Genomic DNA, 19163 nt, shown 5'->3' with positions numbered 1-19163 from the left:
GTCGAGGACAGTTCTTTCAGCTGGAAGATCAGCAAGTTTCGGGCGGACCAAAGTGCGCCCTTCACCGAGTTGATGACCTTCCAGCAGCAGTTGATAATTGTCTCGGTGTGCGTCCCTGGAAACAGCCCGTAGAGCACAGAGTCCTGCGTCACCGAGCTGCTCGGGACGAACCTTGACAAATACCACTGCATCTCGCTCCAGACCTTCTTTGCAAAGGCACATTCCACAAGGAGGTGTGCGACCGTCTCGTCAGCCCCGCAGCCGCTTCGAGGGCAGCGTGCGGTGATGTTGAGACCTCGAGCGTGCATAAAGGATCTGACGGGGAGTGCCCTTCTCACCACCAGCCAAGCCAGGTCTTGGTGCTTGTTTGTCAGTTCTGGTGATGAGGCATTCTGCCAGATGACACTGACAGTCTGCTCAGGGAACCATCCGACAGGATCTGCCATCTCCTTTTCTCTCAGGGCCCCAAGGACGTTACGCGCTGACCACTGCTTAATCGCCATGTGGTCAAAGGTGTGTTTGCGGAAAAATTTCTCCACGAAGGACAGGTGCTGCGGTACGGTCCAACTACTCGGAGCGTTCCGCGGCAGTGTGGCCAGACCCATCCTTCGCAACACTCGGGACAGGTAGAACCTCAAAAAGTAGTGGCACTTGCTGTTGGTGTACCGAGGATCTACGCACAGCTTGATGCAGCCGCTCACAAAGGTGGCCATCAGGATGAGGGCGGCGTTGGGAACGTCTTTCCCTCCGTTCTCTGGAGATTTGTGCATCGCCTCCCTCCGGACGCGATCCATCTTTGATCTCCAGATAAACTTGAAGATGGCCTGCGTCACTGCTGCAGCGCAGGATTTGGGGATAGGCCACACCTGCGCCACGTATAACAACACAGACAGCAACTCGCACCGGATCACCAGGTTTTTCCCCGTCATGGAGAGCGAGCGTTGCTCCCACAAGCCGAGTTTCTGCCTGGCTTTCACGATGCGCTCCTCCCAGTTTTTGATGCATGCCCCTTCCGCTCCGAACCATATCCCCAGCACCTTCAGGTACTCTGCCCTGACGGTGAAGGGGACAAAGGATTTGTCGGCCCAGTTCCCAAAGAACATGGCCTCGCTCTTTCCCTGGTTGACTTTGGCTCCCGAGGCCAGCTCGAACTGCTCGCAGACCTGGAGGAGCCTGCGAACAGACGAGGGGTCCGAGCAGAAGACAGCCACGTCATCCATGTACAGGGAGGCTTTGACCTGCGTGCCTCCGCTGCCTGGGATTGTCACCCCTTTGATGCCTGGGTCGCTTCTGAGGGCCTCGGCAAGGGGTTCAATGCAACACACAAAAAGGACGGAGGAGAGAGGGCAGCCCTGTCTGACTCCAGACCTGATTTGGAAGCTATCTGTTTCCCACCCGTTGACTGAGACTACGCTACTGATGTCTGTGTAGAGCAGCCGGATCCAATTGCGTATTCCCTCCCCAAAGCCCATTTTGGAGAGCACATCCATCATGTAGCTGTGCGATATTCTGTAGCTTCAGTTACTTTGACAAAGCTGAAGCACAGGTTTAGAGTTGTCCAACTTGCAATCTCCACTCTGACCCAGTCTTCAGTTTTTGATCCTCTTTAACTATATTATATCAAAAGTTTATTTTAAATGTGCCTTCTCTGTTCTCCCATTTGCTGTAGCATTTTTTTAAACAAACAACTTTGTTGTCTCCCTGCTTTATGTCCGGCAACATGGTTTCTGTCTTAACATCCTTCCTTCCAATTGGTACTGCTTCCAGGTCAAGGGTCGCAAGACCATGTGGACTAGTGTTTCTTACTATCTAGTGACTTGTTAATCCCTGTAAAACTGAGGCAAGCTCTAGTCTTGTCAAACATTTTCCTTTTTACAGCTGTGGGTCAAAGGTCATCAAAAGTTTTTTTAAGATTTGAAATCATAATCTGATCTTTACATTACAGACAGCCTCTTTTTAGAGTCAAGGTATGATTCAAAACATTATGTTTGCCCACAGATAAGTCGAGCATTTGGCTGTTCATGTTGCTAGGTATCAGATTGTAGCTATATGCTGTTTTTGTTGACTCTAATCCATGCATTTTGAAGTAATGTACACTACCTTGATGAAGAGTAGGAGTTCCCTAGCTATTGTAGCATCCCAGCTAAAATTAGGTGATTCAACATGTTAGGAATCTTAACTTTCATTTTGTGACCTCGATTACTTGGTGCTTTTGTGGAGAGAAGTTGCTTCCAGCTTCCTGTGTTAACAAAAGGAAATTTGGTTGATGCTTCATTTTACAATCAGCTCAGACTTTGAACAAAATCCAATTTTCACATTGGAAATTGCATGCTCTGTTGTGCATTGAATTACTAACTGGGGGTGATTTTTATGCTTTACCAATAAGTAACAATTTTCAAATGTTTAATTTTAAATTATTAAAGAAACAGTTTCCAAAATATAGTAATATTTAATATTCCAGAAAAGATTTTTGACCCAATTTGACTTCATTTGAGTGGAAACTGCATGATTTTTATTGAAGTCATATTGCATAATCTACCAAGGTGGGATTCGAACCCAAATTTCTCACTTAACTATCCAGTGGACAATACCGTTACATGACGAGTTGTCACTCAGAATTTGCCTGGGAATATTAGTTCTGATTTTCATTTGTGTATCCTTCAGTGATTATTACTGACTGGATTGTGGAATGCATATTGTAGAATACCTTAATTTTTATATTTCAGCACATCCAAAGTAAAAGATGTGTAAAAAGGAATAAGTTTGGATGGGATTTTCCAACATCCTTAAAACTTGATTAGAAATCAGTCAGCATAAAATTGGCTTTAATTGACTTTTCAAATTCTATAAAGTTACTGTCATTGTAGTTCATATAGGTCAAAGTTTGATCTGTAAGGAACAGCGTTTTGTATTTCATTGAGTTACTGATGATAGAATGAATGCCCATTATGGGAGAAGGTGCTGCTGTCTCTGTAACCAGTGTTCTGCCACATAGTGCCTGTTGTATCAAATGGATTGCTCTGGCTGGAATGATTTTAGTAATTTTTTCATGCAGGAGAGCTGAAGTTTGGGTTGTAAATCAAGGCATTTCTTTCTACTCATATGGCTTTGAGCTAAAACAAAAACAGTCGTTCTAAAAATAGCCCCTGGATCAGTCACAATAGAAAGTGAGCTGTCCATTTGAAACCTGCTATTCCCATTACAGTATCATCCACATTCTCGCCCTCATTTTCCTTCTCTTCTGCAGCACCAACCCCTCTCCCCCCACCATGATTGGCATGATTTGAATTTTCTTAATCAAAAAATGAATGCAGTATAAACTGTTAAACTTGCCAAACTTTTTATTGTGAAAATTTAGTGAAAACCATCAGTGGATATTGGTGCAGTATTTCTTTATTCATTGCCCTTGAGAAGGGGGTGATGGACTGCCTTGGTGTAGGTGTTATTATGCCCAGTGAAGGTGTCATATTTATAACTTTAAACATCAACTCGTGTTTGTAAAGAAATTTCTGGAATTGTCTTTTACTAAAATGGGCACTTTTTTAAGTTGGCCACCCAGGGTCAGAACCTGTGCAACCTCAACACAGGCTATTTGAAGCTTCCAGAAAGTTTCGAGTTGGATCACCTTGTATCCTTTCGGAATTAATTCCATCTGTGGAATTTACACTTGCTATTGTTTGGGAATTCACTTGTTTCTGTTTGTCTCCGAATTGCAACTCCAACAATGAAAACTGGCCAGAGGCTCAAAAACAATCCATCCTGAGTGTCACAAATTCTTCTGTGATCTTTGCTGTATAACGACAGGTTTTTGGCGAAGGGTGGATAATACAAGTATTGGTCTTGTGACTGAAACCAGATGATGAATTTTGATATGAAGACCCAGAAAGACCTGGGCAGTTTAAAAAAAACACCAAAAGAGACAACGGTAGCAGTAACCAGCTGCATCATCCTTGCTGTTAAAACATGGAGGTTATACATCTTAAAAGTCTCTCCCCACCTGATTGCAAAATTATCTATCTGTAAAGAAATTTGACATCCTGATATGAAAACCACAGCTTCGTGACCCATTAAACACTTGTACCTTCAAGGGAATTCTGCAACAGTCTGGAGGTTTGACTTGAGTTATTTGAACCCATCTTGACTAGAATTCAAGAGTGGAAAAAGATTCCTTTCTTTGGCCCTTGGCAACTGTTCTTCTTGAGCCCATCATGTGAATTATAAATTATACCTTTTATTTGCAATAGCATGGTTTAAGACGCGGGTTGATAGGTTTTTGATAGGCAAAGGGATTAAGGGTTATGGGGAGAGGGCGGGAATGTGGAACTGAGGCATGACAGATCAGCCACGATCTTATTGAACGGCGGGGCAGGCTCGAAGGGCTAGATGGCCTACTCCTGCTCCTATTTATGTTCTTATGGTGGCACAGGTGGATAGCACTGTTGCCTCTCAGCTTCAGTGACGCAGGTTTGACTTCTGGCTTGAGTCACTGTCTGTGTGGAGTTTGCACATTTTCCCTGTGTCTGCATGGTTTTCCTCTGGGTGACCTACCCCTCCCTGGGGGCCAGGAATGGTTTATTCCGGCGGGGTTTACAACAGCTCCCCATTGCTGGGGGTCAGGGGAAGCGAGGCAGTTGGGATTATGTGGGGGAGGGGCATCGGGGCTGCCTTGGGGGAGCCAGCAATTTTTGGAGGGAGGGGTGCAGTGTTTGGGAGGGTTATATGGCCAGTGATGTGGGGTCACTGGTCTGACCAGCAGTTTGGGACTACTGCTCATGCACCGATTTCCACTCTGACAGACTGACACATGCACAGTGGCTCGCTCAGTGCTCTGCTGCCAGCCTCTCCAGCAGGAATAGGCCCCACTCTCCAAACTTTCAGCAAGAATCTTCGAGGCATTCTGCAGCGCGCAGAATGGGGAAATTCGTTTTGAGAAACCAGCGTAAGTTACTCCAGTTTTTACGCAAATTCAGCACTTCGAATTTTTTTGGGGGAGATTCTTGGTCATAGTATTATTTGAAAGAAAATTTCATGATTTTGACCCAGGAACAGTGATGGAGTGGTGGTGTATTTCAAAGTTAGGATTGTGTGTGACTTGGAGGGAAGCTTACAAGAGGTGATGTTCCCATATACCTTCAGCCCTTGTTTGTTTGGAATGGTGAAGGCTGCAAGTTTGGTAGATCCTGTCCAAAGAGCTTGATTTGCCTCAAGTGCCACTTGTAAGTGGTACACATTATTACCATTGTGCACTTGTGGTGGAAGGGATGAATATTTAAGGCCATGGAAATTGTGATAAAAAAGCAGGCTGGTTTGCCTTAGGTGGTGTCGAGCTTCTTGAACATTGTTGAGGCTGCGTTCATCCAGGCACATGGCAGAAGTCCCAACACAACCCTGATGTGTCATGTAGATGGTGGAAAGGCTTTGGGGAGTCAGCAGGTGAGTTAATCTCCATAGAATTCCCAGCCTTTGACCTGGTATTGTAACTATTCGTTCTTAAGATCAAGATGTCAAATAGTAAAGGTAGGAAGTGACTTGTGGGCATAGTTTAAAGGCCCCCTAACAGTAAGCACACTATAGGGTGAAGGGCACAGGAAGAAGTAATGGGGGTCTGTGAGAAAGATGCAGCAATAGTCATGGGTGATTTTAATCTGTATATATCTTGAGTGATGCAGATTGACAAAGGTAGGTTGGGAGAGGAGTTCATCGTGTTTTTAGAGCAGTTACTTAGAGCTGCATGATCTGGTAAATGTGCACTGAGACAGGATTAATTAATGATCTCGTAAAGGTACCTTGAGGTCGTAGTAATCAGAATGTGATTGAATTTTGCATTTAGTTTGAAACAGTGAAGTGAGTCAGAGGTAAGTGCTTTGAGTTTGAGGCTAATTGAAGTATGAAGATCAAGCTATCCTAAGTAAACTGGGGAATTAGGTTAAATGATAAGTCAGCAGGGATGCAGTGGCAGACATTTAAGGAGATATTTTGGTCTCTTTGCAGAGAGCTACAATGAGAAATAAAAACTAAGGAAAGGATGTACCATCATTGGTTAACAATGGGAGTTAAAGGTATCATCAAATTGAACAAGTACAAAAATCTCCCAAGATTAGTGGCATGTTAGAATACTCGAGACAACATTAAAAAAGAGAGTGATTAAGAAAGTAGTGAGAGAAATTACAACACATTGGTTTAATTTTCTGAAATCCCCCAGATTCTGAAAGGTTCTGATTGAAAAATAGTGAATTTGAATCCTCTATTGAAGAAAGGAGAGACTGAAGATAGCTTAGTATCAGTCTTGAGGAAAATGCTCGAACCTATTATTTGAGGAGGTTGTGGCAGGGCACTTAGAAAATCTCAATGCAATCAGGCAGGGTCAGCATGGTTTTGTGAAAGGGAATGTGAAACGGAGAAGAGATAAGTGGGTCATTTTCAGATTGGCAAGATGTAACTAGTGGATGCCACATGGATCAGTACTGGAGCCTCAACTATTTACAATCTTGGATGACTGAACCAAATGTGGGAAAACATGAACTTGTCCCCTTTTGGAAGGAAGAATAAAACAGCATATTACTTAAATGGGGAGAGATCTTAAAACATGAGATACAGAGGGATCTGAGTGTCCTGGTACATAATCACAAAAAGTTGGTTTGCAGATGCAGCAAGTAATTAGGAAAGCAAATGAGATGTTGTCATTTATTGGAGTGCAAATAGTGATGCTTTGCTGCGGCTGATGAGACAACATTTAGAGTACTGTGTGCTATTTTGGTCTCCTTATTTGAGGAATGACATGATTGCATTAGGAACAGTTCAGAGAAGGTTCATTTTAATTCATTCCTGGGTTAACAGGGTTGTCCTATGACGGAGATGAGACGACTCTTCTTTTCCAGAGAGTTGAGTCTGTAGCTGTGTAAGTGGTATCGTTGAATATATTTTAATGCCCGAGTTAAACAGTTCCTTGATTAACGAAGGAGTCAGTGTATAAGAGGCAGAAGGGAAAGTGAAATTGAAGCCACAATCAGATCAGCTGTGATTTAATTGATTGACAAATGAGTCTTGGGGGCTGAATGGTCGTCTCCTCCTAATTTGGCTGGTGCTGTTAAGTTCTAGTCAATGGTAACCACAGGGTATTGGTGGGAGATACAGTGACAGTCGTGCTATTGAATATCAAAGGGGAATGGTTAGATACCCATTGGAACTAATCATGGCCTGGCATTTGTGTGGCATGCATCTGATTGCATTTGTCATTATCATGCACCACATAAAGAAACTGGGTCTTTTGCCTAAAGCTTTATTGTGCTGCAATAATGTCCCTTTTTGTCTTAGTGCCATACATCCAAAGTTTAAGCAATGAAAGCTTTTTAAGCATCCTGAATGCTGCAAAGATTCTAAATATTTGTCTGTTCCACGTGAATATTTGGAGGTATCATACACTAATGTCTAAATAACAATGTCATCAGCTGTTAGTCTGCCCTAGACCTTTTTTAAAGCACTGAAGTACAGTTCATATGAAGTGCTTGAACAGGAGGAAATCCTCATCTGGTTTTGGTACTTGAAATTGTTGCAAACTGTGGGCAGGAGGTCATTGATTTACTTTTGTTTTATATCAAATGAACTGCTTGTGCTGTGTGACAGATGCATGTTGGACATGGCTGAGATTTAAATACCTCCTGATAATGATGTGTACATATTACAAGAATAATCTGGGCTTCAAGTCAGAAAGATTAGCTTTGTGTGTCAGCCTTGGCTCAGTTGCTAGGACTCTGCTGAGCCGAAAGGAGTTCTGGGACCCTGGCCTAGTGATAGTGAATGAATGGTGTCACAGTTCCAAGTTCTTCGTGTTTCATTCCAGGACTGGAGCACAGAAATGAGGCTGACACTCAGTGTGGTGCCAAAGGAGTGTGGCGTCAAGGGGTGTTGCGCTGGTGGAAGTTTGAATGAGACCTTTTAAGTCGGGCTCACCTACTCCTTCTGCTGTAATGGCCATGTTTGCATATTTTTCTTTCTTGAGGGCTGACAAGCAAACTTAGGAAAGACCTGGCAAATGGGCTGCACAGCAATTAGCACTGTTTCCCCACAGAACCAGAAACCCGGCTTTGATTCCAGCCTTTTGCTGCTCGTCTGTCTGTGTAGAGTTTGCACATTCCTGCCATGTTTGTGAGAGTTTACTCTAGTGCCCTGGTTTCCTCCCACCATCCAAAGATGTGCGCGTTAGGTGAATTGGTCATGATAAATAACCCCTTAGTGTCCAAAGATGTGTAGATTGGGGGATTAGTGGGATAAATGTGGTGTTACAAGCATGGGGTGGAGAGATGGATAAAATTCTCTGCCAGAGAGTCCATGTAGACTCAATGGGCCAAATAGCTTCCTTCTGCACTGTGGAGATTCTATGAAAACAATAAACTGAATTTGAGAAAAAGCTGACGTTTGAGTGAATGAAACAATCGCTAAACAAATGTAAGAAATGTTGCAGTGATTAAATTGTTGAGTTAGAAAAGAATAAGTAATAAACTTAGAAGAATGTTGGACAGTCAGAGTGTGTGACTGAGATTGAGAGAGAAAGCTGAGACTGGGCACAAGGCAGATTTGCATTCGCTCGCTTGGTCACTCTCCCACCCACTCAGCTGGGGACTTGCCCCTTGAAGGGGTTGTGAGAAATTTGGAAAGCTAACATTTGGCGCAGTAAATTAGATATCTTTAAAAAAAGTGAAATATTAAACGTAACAATTTTCTGAGCAATTGTAAAGCAAAATCAGAACATTGTTTTGATCATTTTTAAAAAGGAATCCTCAATAAAAATGACTAGGTGAGAGGGTCAGTGTGTGTCCAGCTTATACTCGGCCTCAGTGCTCATCCTCACCCACTGAGCAGGTCTGTAATATGTGTTGTGGAGTGACACGGAGTAAGATACAGTCCCACTGCCCTCCTCTGAGTGTGCTCTGCCTCCCCCCTTGGCAGAGGGCTCCCCTCCCACCCCCCCATGCTCCTGCTCCTGCTCCCTAGAGTACAAGTACAAGAAAGATGAGCAGGAGTAGGCCATTTGGCCCTAGAGTATAGTTTGCCATTTGAAGATCATTGCTAATCTGATTGTGGCCTCAACTCCGCTTTCCTACCTTCCTCCCATAACCCTTAATTCCCTTTATTAATCCAAAAATCTATCTAATTTAGCCTTGACTATCTTTAATCACTCTGGCTCAACTGCCTTCGAGGTAAGCAAATTCATAACGAACAACTGAGAGAAAAGTAAGCACTTTATCTCAGTCTTAAATACAAGATTCTTAACTTTAAACTCTTGACTCACTCTCAGCATCCACCCAGTTAAATCTCCACTGAATTGGATGATTCACGAAGGTCGCCTCTCATTCATACTTTTCCACATTGTACACCATCTGCACAATTCTGCCCACTCACTAAACCTACTTAAATCTGTTTGTAGCCTCTATCCACAACTTACTTTCCTACTTTCTGTCTTCAACAAATTTGGATACTGTACATTTGGTCCCTTCATACAACTCATTAATAGAAAATGTAAATAGTTAAGGCCCCAGCACTGATCCCTGTGGCACTTTGCCATCCTGCAAATGACTTATTAATTTTACTCTGCTTCTTTTTAGCCAATCAGCTCTCTGTGTGATAAACATTACCCCTGAATTATCATGTATAGTCATCTTTGATGTGGCACCTTATGCTTTTTGGAAATCTGAATATGTCATATCTGCAGGTTCCCCTTTACCCACCTTGCTCGGCACTTTCTCAAAGAACTCTTACAAATTAGATAAACATTATTTCCCTTTTACAAAACCATGCCAAGCCTGCCTGATTGCAGTGAAAATTTTAAACGTCCGACTATAACCTCCTTGGTGGTTTACAGCATCTTCCCAGTGACAGATGTTAGGTTAATTGGCCTATAGTTTCCCAATGTCTGCCTGGCCTCTGCTTGAATAGAGGTGTTACACATGCCAGGATCTTTGCAGAATCCAGGGAATTTTAAGAAGGTCATAGCCAAGTACTGTATGTGCAGCCACTTCTATTAAGACCCAAGGATGCAGCCAACAGGTCCGTGGGTTTTATCAGCCTTTAGTTGTTCTAATAGTTTTCCCAGTAATTTTTCCCTAATGTTTGTTTTAAGTTCCTCACTCTTGTTATGTATTCATGTTTGTTCCTAGTTGGAACAAGGTCACTTTAAGGGTCCAATCATGTATTGATTGTATGCTGTATTGATGATGTCATCATCCATTTGTGCAGGCAAACAGGCAGTCAATCCTAACAGCTTGTACAGTAAACAGTTTTCCAATTAAACTCTTGTTTGTTGGCACTTTTGTAGTCTGCAAGCCTATCCTTTAAAAATACCACACCCTTCCTTTCACCTTTTTTTGTTTTCAGGAATTATTGGGATATTTTTCTCCTGCAGTGAAAGCATGCTAAAGACCCTGCTCTCTGCTTCTGTCGCTTCATTGTTGCCCATTTATTAATTCCTCAGTCTCGCCCTTTAAGGGAGAAGTGCTTATTTCAGTTGCTCTTTTCCTTTTTTAAAATACTTGATTAAAATCATCTTTGTCAGTCACTAGTGTAATATAAGGAAATACAAGACCTTATTTGTGTGCAGCAAAATTCCACAATTAGATAAATGCAGCACTCGGGAAAACAGCAGCTTCAGAGAGAGAGAGAGAGAGATGGTACAACTAAAAATTCAGGAGACAAGTCTTAATACTGTACTACTGTCAGTGCTGTAAGTTAATAAGAGGTGTTCTAAGCTAGTTACATTTGAGGCAAACAGTAGGTTTCATTTTTTTAAAAAAAGTACTAGTCTGCAACCGTTCGCCACCCATTCTTTGTTATGGAAAAGTAATTTTTGTTTAGCGCACTGTTTTCGGGAGTAGATTAAGAATGCTGAATGAGGGATTTCTGTTACCAGACTATTCTGTTTTAATGGCATTGTTTGATAAATAAGAGTTGACCAGGATACTTCTGCAAACTCCCCTACTATTCAAATAGTTACACAGGCATGTTTTGTTTTTCACCTGAAAGGGTAGATTGCCTCTGGTTAAAATCTGCACTGAAGTGTCACTCGTATGTGCATGCTCTCTGGAGTGTGATTTAAGCCAGCTCCTTTTGACTTGGTTAAAAGCTTACCTCTGCCAATTGAGATATGCAAAGTAGCAGTCCCTAATTGATGTAGCTTACAACAATATCAGGCTGTATATTTAGTATTCTACTTCAGTACTTAACCATTGTTTGAATGGACATGCGAGATGAGCTCGGCACCCTTATAAAAAACACATGACTTCTCAGGAATTCCGTATTTAATCTGTTGATCTGGTGAAGAATTTGCACTTTGTTCTTTGTGTTTTTCTGTACGACTACCTACAGCAAATCTAATAAGTTACTGTTAACCTAATTAATGTTGAGATAATGTTTGCTACCTCGAGACTTGAACCTGTAATGATGAAAGAATTATGCTCTGACATGCTGGAGTTGCATACTAGTTTTATAGCCTCAAGAAATTGGCTCACTTTCATCTGTCATTACCTTTTGTAAGGCATGTTTTAATATGCATCTCAATTGGTAACTTTGGTGAGAATTGCTTAAAACTCACTAATCTGCCAAACAGCTTGTACAAAAGCCTGGGATTAATCTCTTGTTTTTGAAAGAAAATTCTGAAGGAATGCTCGAACAGTGATTCACCACTTTTTTAAACAAATGTAAGTTGTATCAATCCTGACCTACAGACACAGTTCCTTATAAAAGACGTATGTGTAATGTGCACCTCCTTGTTGTATGTGTATTTTAGTGGGTCTTCATAGTGCACGACAGCAAGCCTCTAATGGCTTTTTAAGGCAAAGTGTTTCCCCCTTTGCCAGTTTGTCTCAATGCAGTGTATCATGGATTAATTTACCACATGTTCTTTTGTAGATAACAGAAGAAAATTTCAGTGTTGCTTCTTAAACCAATTGCCACTCAGCATAAAGTGCATTTTTTTACTGTTACCTAATTGTGCAACCTCTGACACAGTTAAAAAGAAATCTCCAGTGAGGAAAAAGTACTAAATTGGTTATCAGTGATATTTGAATCAAGAGTATATTTTGCAGCCTTTATTTTTCTGCAGGTACAGAAGTTTCCAAGGTAAGAATTGTGTGGTATAAGGTACATTAGCAGTGTCTGCAGAATAGAATTTAGAGCCATTCCAGTGCCTTTTGCTTTCCGGATGTTGTTGAGATAGGTTTGTGAATTGATCTGTGTAGGTGGATAGTGGTGACAAAAGTAGTGTGTGCAGCACTCAGTGTTTCTCTTGGTACCCATCAGTGTGATAAATCTGCCCTATTGAAGTACTTTTCATGGTGCCGTTAGTTCCAACAGTTTTGCTGCATTATAAATATGGGACGGGAGTACTGTGTGCAGCTTTGGGCGCCGTACTTACGCAAGGATATTTTGGCCTTGGAGGGAGTGCAGAGGAGGTTTACTAGGCTGATGCTGGAGTTGAGGGGCTTGAGCTATGAGGAGAGGCTGAATAAACTAGGCTTGTACTCGTTAGAGTTTAGAAGAATGAGGGGAGATCTCATTGAGACGTATAAGATGATGAATAGGATGGATAGGATAGAGGTGGAGAGACTCTTCCCGCTCAGAAAGGACAGTAGGACTAGGGGGCACAGCCTCAAGATAAAGGGGGGGCGGTTTAGAACGGAGTTGAGGAAGAACTTCTTCACTCAAAGGGTGGTGAATCTCTGGAACTCTCTGCCCGTTGAAGTGGTGGAGGCTACCTCGCTAAATATTTTTAAGACGCGGGTTGATGGGTTTTTGATTAGAGAGGGAATTAAGGGTTATGGGGAGAGGGCGGGAATGTGGAACTGAGCCACGACAGATCAGCCATGATCTTATTGAATGGCGGGGCAGGCTCAAAGGGCTAGATGGCCTACTCCTGCTCCTATTTCTTATGTTCTTATGATTTATAGTCGTGGCCTAGCAGCAAGCAGCTCCATCCTGCTCGCAAACTTTTCTTTTGACAGGACTGGGGAGTGGCAGAGCTACGCACCTGCAAGCAGCAAGTAGTCAATTAAGAATACTTCTTGAGAATAATCCAACTGACAAGGACAGAGTTTAATGTAGGCCAGCTGGAATTTTCCCACTGGCCTTCAGCTACCTGTCACATTGGACTTGAACCATCTCACCCTTTTCAGTACCACAGCAACCGTGACAATGTAGCTGCTGGGAGTCGGCCTCGTAGTGGCAAGGGGGAAGATGGGTTTGGGAGGTGGTGCTCCTAGTGACCTGCTATATCTGCCCGACTTCAGTCATAGCTGTAAGACATCCTGTGGGGAAAGACTTCACCCTTGCCTTGGTAATCACGTTGAATCTATTTTATTGAACTGTCCCAAAAAAAAATTGGATAGAGCATGCCTCCATTTTGCAGGTTTTTCCTCTCTTCTCCCTTTCCTTACCATGGCATCCTGCTACTGCTCTCAAACTAGAGAGCCCCTGATTTGCTTTTCAGCTTTGCATTCATTGCCATATTTGGACATTGAGCCCATTCTCTGGACATTTGAATATAAAAGTAGGGAGGTCTTGCTGCAGCTGTATAGGGCATTGGTGAGGCCGCAGCTGGAGTACTGTGTGCAGTTTTGGGCGCCGCACCTGCGCAAAGATATTTTGGCCCTGGAGGGAGTGCAGAGGAGGTTTACTAGGCTGATACCGGAGTTGAGGGGATTGAGCTATGAGGAGAGGCTGAATAAACTAGGCTTGTACTCGTTAGAGTTTAGAAGAATGAGGGGAGATCTCATTGAGACGTATAAGATGATGAATGGGATGGATAGGATAGAGATGGAGAGACTCTTCCCGCTCAAAAAAGACAGTAGGACTAGGGGGCACAGCCTCAAGATAAAGGGGAGGCGGTTTAGAACGGAGTTGAGGAGGAACTTCTTCACTCAAAGGGTGGTGAATCTCTGGAATTCTCTGCCCGTTGAAGTGGTGGAGGCTGCCTCGCTAAATATTTTTAAGAAGCGGGTTGATGGGTTCTTGATAAGAGAGGGGATTAAGGGTTATGGGGAGAGGGCGGGAAAGTGGAACTGAGCCACAACAGATCAGCCATGATCTTATTGAATGGCGGGGCAGGCTCGAAGGGCTAGATGGCCTACTCCTGCTCCTATTTCTTATGTTCTTATGTTCTAATTGACCCACAGGTCGATGGCTTTTCTACACATTGGTGTTCACAAACATAGTGATGGTATTTATTTGCATCTACATTGCTTATCTAAAAGTGTATTTCTGTCTTGGAACACATTAGCACCTACATTGTCTACCACCTGTTTTGGCTTCAATTATTGGCGTACTGGGCAATTTCTAGAATTTGAAGGTAGTCACATATGTTAGAAGACAAATTACTACCTTTGAATTGACCTGCTTTGGAGAGGAAAAGGAGAATAGAGAAAGCGCTGTGTTATATTGCATGATTCGTAAGGAGCTAGGAACTTACTTATGTGAACATATCCCAAGAGGCCACATGTTGCAGTTGCACTGGAGTCAGTTCTGAGGCATCACAGAATCTCACAGTGCAGAAGAGGCCCTTCAGCCCATCGAGACAAATAAGAAATACTTGCCCTCCCACCTAATCCCATTCACCAGCACTTGGCCTTAAATGTTATAATGTGTCGAAGTATTCATCCAGATACGTTTTAAAGGATAGAGTCATAGAGCAATGCAGCATGGATACAGGCCCTTCAGCCCAACTGATTTTTGCTGACCATCATGTCCTCCCAGCCACTCCCAGTTGCCTGCATTTGGTCATACTCCTTTAATTGTTTCCCATCCATGTACTTATCCAAATGTTTTTTAAATGTTGCTATTGAATCTGCCTCAACCATTTTTTGTGGCTGCTCATTCCATATATGCACCATCCTCTGCCTGAAGAAGTTGCCCCTCAGGTCCCTTTTTTTTTAATCTTTCCCTTCTCAACTTAAACCTCTACCCTCTAGTTTTCAAATCACCAATGCTGAAAAAAAGACTGTTTCATCAATGCCCCTCATGATTTTATACACCTCAGTAAGGTCATCTCATTCTCTGTTTCAAGGAATGAAGTCATGACCTGGCCAACTGCTGCCTATAAACTCAGGCCCATTAGTACTGACAACATCCTCGTAAATCATCTTGGCACTCTTTCCAGTTTATCAATGTCTTTACTATAACAGGGTGACCAACATGTGCCTCCACCACCCTCTGAGATAGCACATTACATGCTTTGGGTAAAATTGATGTTCCTCACGTCCTCCTTTTCCTCACTTTGAGCTCAAGTCCCCTTGTGACTGACACTTCAACTACAGGGGTGGGTGGGCAGTTTCTCTCGATACACCCTGTCCACGCCCCTCATCATCTTGTACACTTCAATCAAGTTGGCCCTCAGTCTTCTCTGTTCAAGTGAGTACAATCCAGGTTTCGCCAACTGTTCTTCATAAATGTTCCATCCCAGGTAACATCCTGGTGCATCTCTGCATGTCTACCAGTGGAATCACATCCTACAAATGTGGCATTCAGAACTGCACATAGTACTTTAACTGTGGCCTCATCAAAGTTCTATATAATCCAACATGACCTCCCTGCTTTTGTAATCTATGTCCTGATCGATAAAAGGAAATGTCCCATATTTTCACCACCCTACTAAGATGCCCTTCTGTCTTCAGTGATCAGTGGACAAACACATCAAGGTCCCGTTGTTCCTCAGAAGTTCCTAGTGTCGTACCATTCTTTGAATAGCTTCTTGCCAAATTACTCCTTCCAAAGTACGTAGTTCTCTCTCAAATTACCCCTTTTGGATTATTACTCCATTCGGTTCTTCAAGCCTGCACTGGCCACAATCCCACCCAGGCCCAGACGCAATCCAGATCTGACCCTATAACCCCACATCACCTCACACTGTTCAGGGTTAAATTCCATCTGCCACTTATCTGCCCATTTGACCAACCTGTTTTCTTGTAGCCCAAGACACTCGGTCTCACTGTTAACCACCCTACCAATCTGTGTCATCCACAAACATACTAATCCTACCATCACCTGCCCCCACCCCTCAACAGAATCATCAATATATTTTGATATCTTTAGGTATTTAGATATTTTCAACTGAACCAATTTTGAATCTACCTGTATCCCATGTGCATTTGTTTTCTTTATAAGTCTCCCATGTTGGAATTTGTCAAAGACTTTACTGAAACCATGTAGACTACATCAACTAATTACCCTCATCTACAAACCTGGTCAATGCCTCAAAATATTGGATCAATTTTGGGTATGACCATCATCTGACAAAGCCATGGTGACTGTCCCCGATCAAACCTTGCCTCTCCAAGTGGAGATAGAATCTCTCTTTCAGAATTTTCTTCAATAGTTTTCCTACCACTGACGTGAGACTCACTTGTTCCTTGGCTTGTCTGTACAATTCTTCTTTAATAGCAGAAACACATTGGCAATCCCCAATCCCTGTCCTATCCACACACATTTACTATGGCCATTCCACCTAACTTACACACCTTGGGATACTGAGCAGTAATTTAGCATGGCCAATACATCTAATCTGCACATCATTCAGCTGTGGGAGGAAATGCACACAGACATGGGGAGAACATACAAAATCCACACAGATAATCAAGACCAGAGTCAAACCCAGGTCATTTGCCAATCAACAAATTATCATTCTATCAGTCTGGCAGCCACATGGAGGGCAGCAAGAAATACGCTTGATGGAAGCTTCAGCATTTTGAGTATAACAAGTGTGATTATTTCCAACTAGTGGGAATCAAAGAACATTACATGATGGCAGCGGGTTGTCTGTGAGCAGAACCGGAACATTTTAATTCTGAATCAGATTAAAAATCCAACCCAAGATAGTGCCATGTAGAGAAACAGTAAATTGCATGAAAAAGAAATTGTCATGCAGCAATCAAAACACAACTCTTAGACATGATGAAATGGGAGGCTGATAACATCCTAGGAAATATGAATTTTTGCAAAGTTGTAGATTGATATTCAGTAGCTTTCTAAAAGGCACTATTTAAGAGGAAGTGTCAACTACACTCTTCTGTGGGTAGGAGAGAAATGGTTAAGTTTGTTTACTAGCTTTGAGTAAAGGCAATAGCAGAAACCCAAATAAATAATTCGAAAGATTCCGCATGCATCTTCAGCCAAATTCAAACCAACAAATTCCCAATATGAATTTCAAAGCCCGAGCCAAGAATGAGATGAATCTGTTGACAATTTAGTAAGAAAATTGGAAAATGTAGCTGGAAAGAAGTAAATTCAAATTGGTTTCTGCATTGCAACAGTAACTGCTCTTCAAAATTGGCTGTAAAACAATTTGAGATGTTCCAGAACGGTGAAAACCACTAGGTAAGTGCAAGTCTTTCTTTCAAAATAAAAGTGGTCATTGCAGAGCATCACTGGGCTCTGTGAAAGGCACTTTAGAACAAAACACAACCTGGAAATTTGTTAACATGGTAATATGTGAACAAAGTAAAAAATTCTCAGATCAAATTCTGAGCTTTTATCACTGCGGAATCAAAACAGTTTGATTAAACTCCACCAGATGAAGACCTCTGCATATGCAATTCAAGATGCTGGCGTTGGACTGGGGTAAACACAGTAAGAAGTGCCACAACACCAGGTTAAAGTCCAATAGGCTTATTTGGTAGTAAATGCCACACTAGCTTTAGGAACGCTGTTCCTTCGTCAGGTGAATGGAGAGTTCTGATCGCAAACAGGACGTATAAAGGCACACACAGTTTACAGAATATTGATTAGAATCTTTGCAGCTAATCTGCTATTCAGGTCTTAAAGGTGCAGACAATGAGAGTGGAGATAGCATTAAGCATAGGTTAAAGAGAGTGTATTGTCTTCAGATAGGACAGTAAGAAAGATGTTGCAAGTTCAGGCAAGTCATAGGGGTTATAGATAGTGTGACATGAACCCAAGATCCTGGTTGAGGCCATCTTCATGTGCAGAACTTGGCTATCATTTCTGCTCAGCAACTCTGCGTTGTCGTTATATCGTGAAGGCTGCCTTGGAGAACGTTTACCCGAAGATCAGTTGTCTACCTGATACGCTGCAGGAAAAGACGTCCTGAGGCATGGTACGTTGGGGACACCATGCAGACGCTACAATAACAGATGAATGAACACCGCTCGACAATTACCAGCCAAGATTGTTCCCTTCCTGTTGGTGAGCACTTCAGCAGTCACGGGCATTCAGCCTCTGATCTTTGGGTAAACATTCTCCAAGGCGGCCTTCACGACATACGACAGCGCAGAGTTGCTGAGCAGAAACTGATAGCCAACTTCCGCACACATGAGGACAGCCTCAACTGGGATCTTGGTTTCATGTCACACTATCTGTAACCCCCATGACTTGCCTGAACTTGCAACATCTCACTGCTGTCCTGTCTGGAGACAATACACATCTCTTTAACCGATGCCTAATGCTATCTCCACTCACATTGTCTGCACCTTTAAGACTTGAATTGCAGATTAGCTGTAGAGACTCGCATTCTAATCAGTATTCTGTAAACTGTGTGCGCCTTTATATGCCCTGTTTGTGAGCAGAACTCTCCATTCACCTGGTGAAGGAACAGCGCTCTGAAAGCTAGTGGTGTTTACTATCAAATAAACCTGTTAGACTTTAACCTGGTGTTGTGAAACTTCTTACAATGCAATTCAATACAGGATTATTCCACTCTAAGGTCTCAGCGCAGGAAGCCAAGTCACTTCATAAATTTCAACTAAATCAATCAATTTTTTTATTTGTGAAATAAGAATTTATCCAAATTCAGATACTGAGCTTTGGACGTTCAAAGAACATTTACACTTGGGGATTCTGAAGTCACATTTTTCAACCTGAAGTTTATGCATCAGCAAATGTTAAAAATTGACACGGTACAAAAATATTGGGATCACTAACATAAAGGATTATACAAACACATTATTCATTTTTAAGTTTATGCTGCATCTATCTGGACAGGAAATAATTGCTGAGATTCAATAAATGCTACCTCAAAGCCAATTTAATATAAATTAGTTGTTTTGGGACTTCAAGGTTTTAGCTTTTTTCAATGAACAGTCTTGTAACTTACAAGTTCACGCATTCAATAGCACATGTTTCACAAGTATAAACACTCTTTGGATTATACTTGGATCAAGATTACT

At 42.4% G+C, this 19163-nt stretch overlaps 1 protein-coding gene across 3 annotated transcripts in view; it reads left to right on the top strand.

Moving 5' to 3' along the window:
- cnksr3 (cnksr family member 3) overlaps window positions 1-19163 on the top strand; it is a 153614-nt gene that overhangs the window by 63352 nt on the left and 71099 nt on the right. Inside the window, exon 1 of one of the 3 annotated variants that reach the window (XM_080200344.1) lies at window positions 4831-4939. The exons of the other annotated variants lie outside the window; for them this stretch is intronic. The gene's annotated coding sequence lies outside the window, so the exon portion shown is untranslated. Of the gene's footprint in view, window positions 1-4830; window positions 4940-19163 lie in introns of those variants that run through there. 3 annotated transcript variants of the gene reach the window in all.

This window comes from Carcharhinus amblyrhynchos, chromosome 12 (assembly GCF_965287045.1).
Source record: "Carcharhinus amblyrhynchos chromosome 12, sCarAmb.v2.hapA, whole genome shotgun sequence".
Classification (NCBI taxonomy): Eukaryota; Metazoa; Chordata; class Chondrichthyes; order Carcharhiniformes; family Carcharhinidae; genus Carcharhinus; species Carcharhinus amblyrhynchos.
Note: the sequence above shows the minus strand (reverse complement) of the source record. Positions and strands in the feature narration are given on the sequence as shown.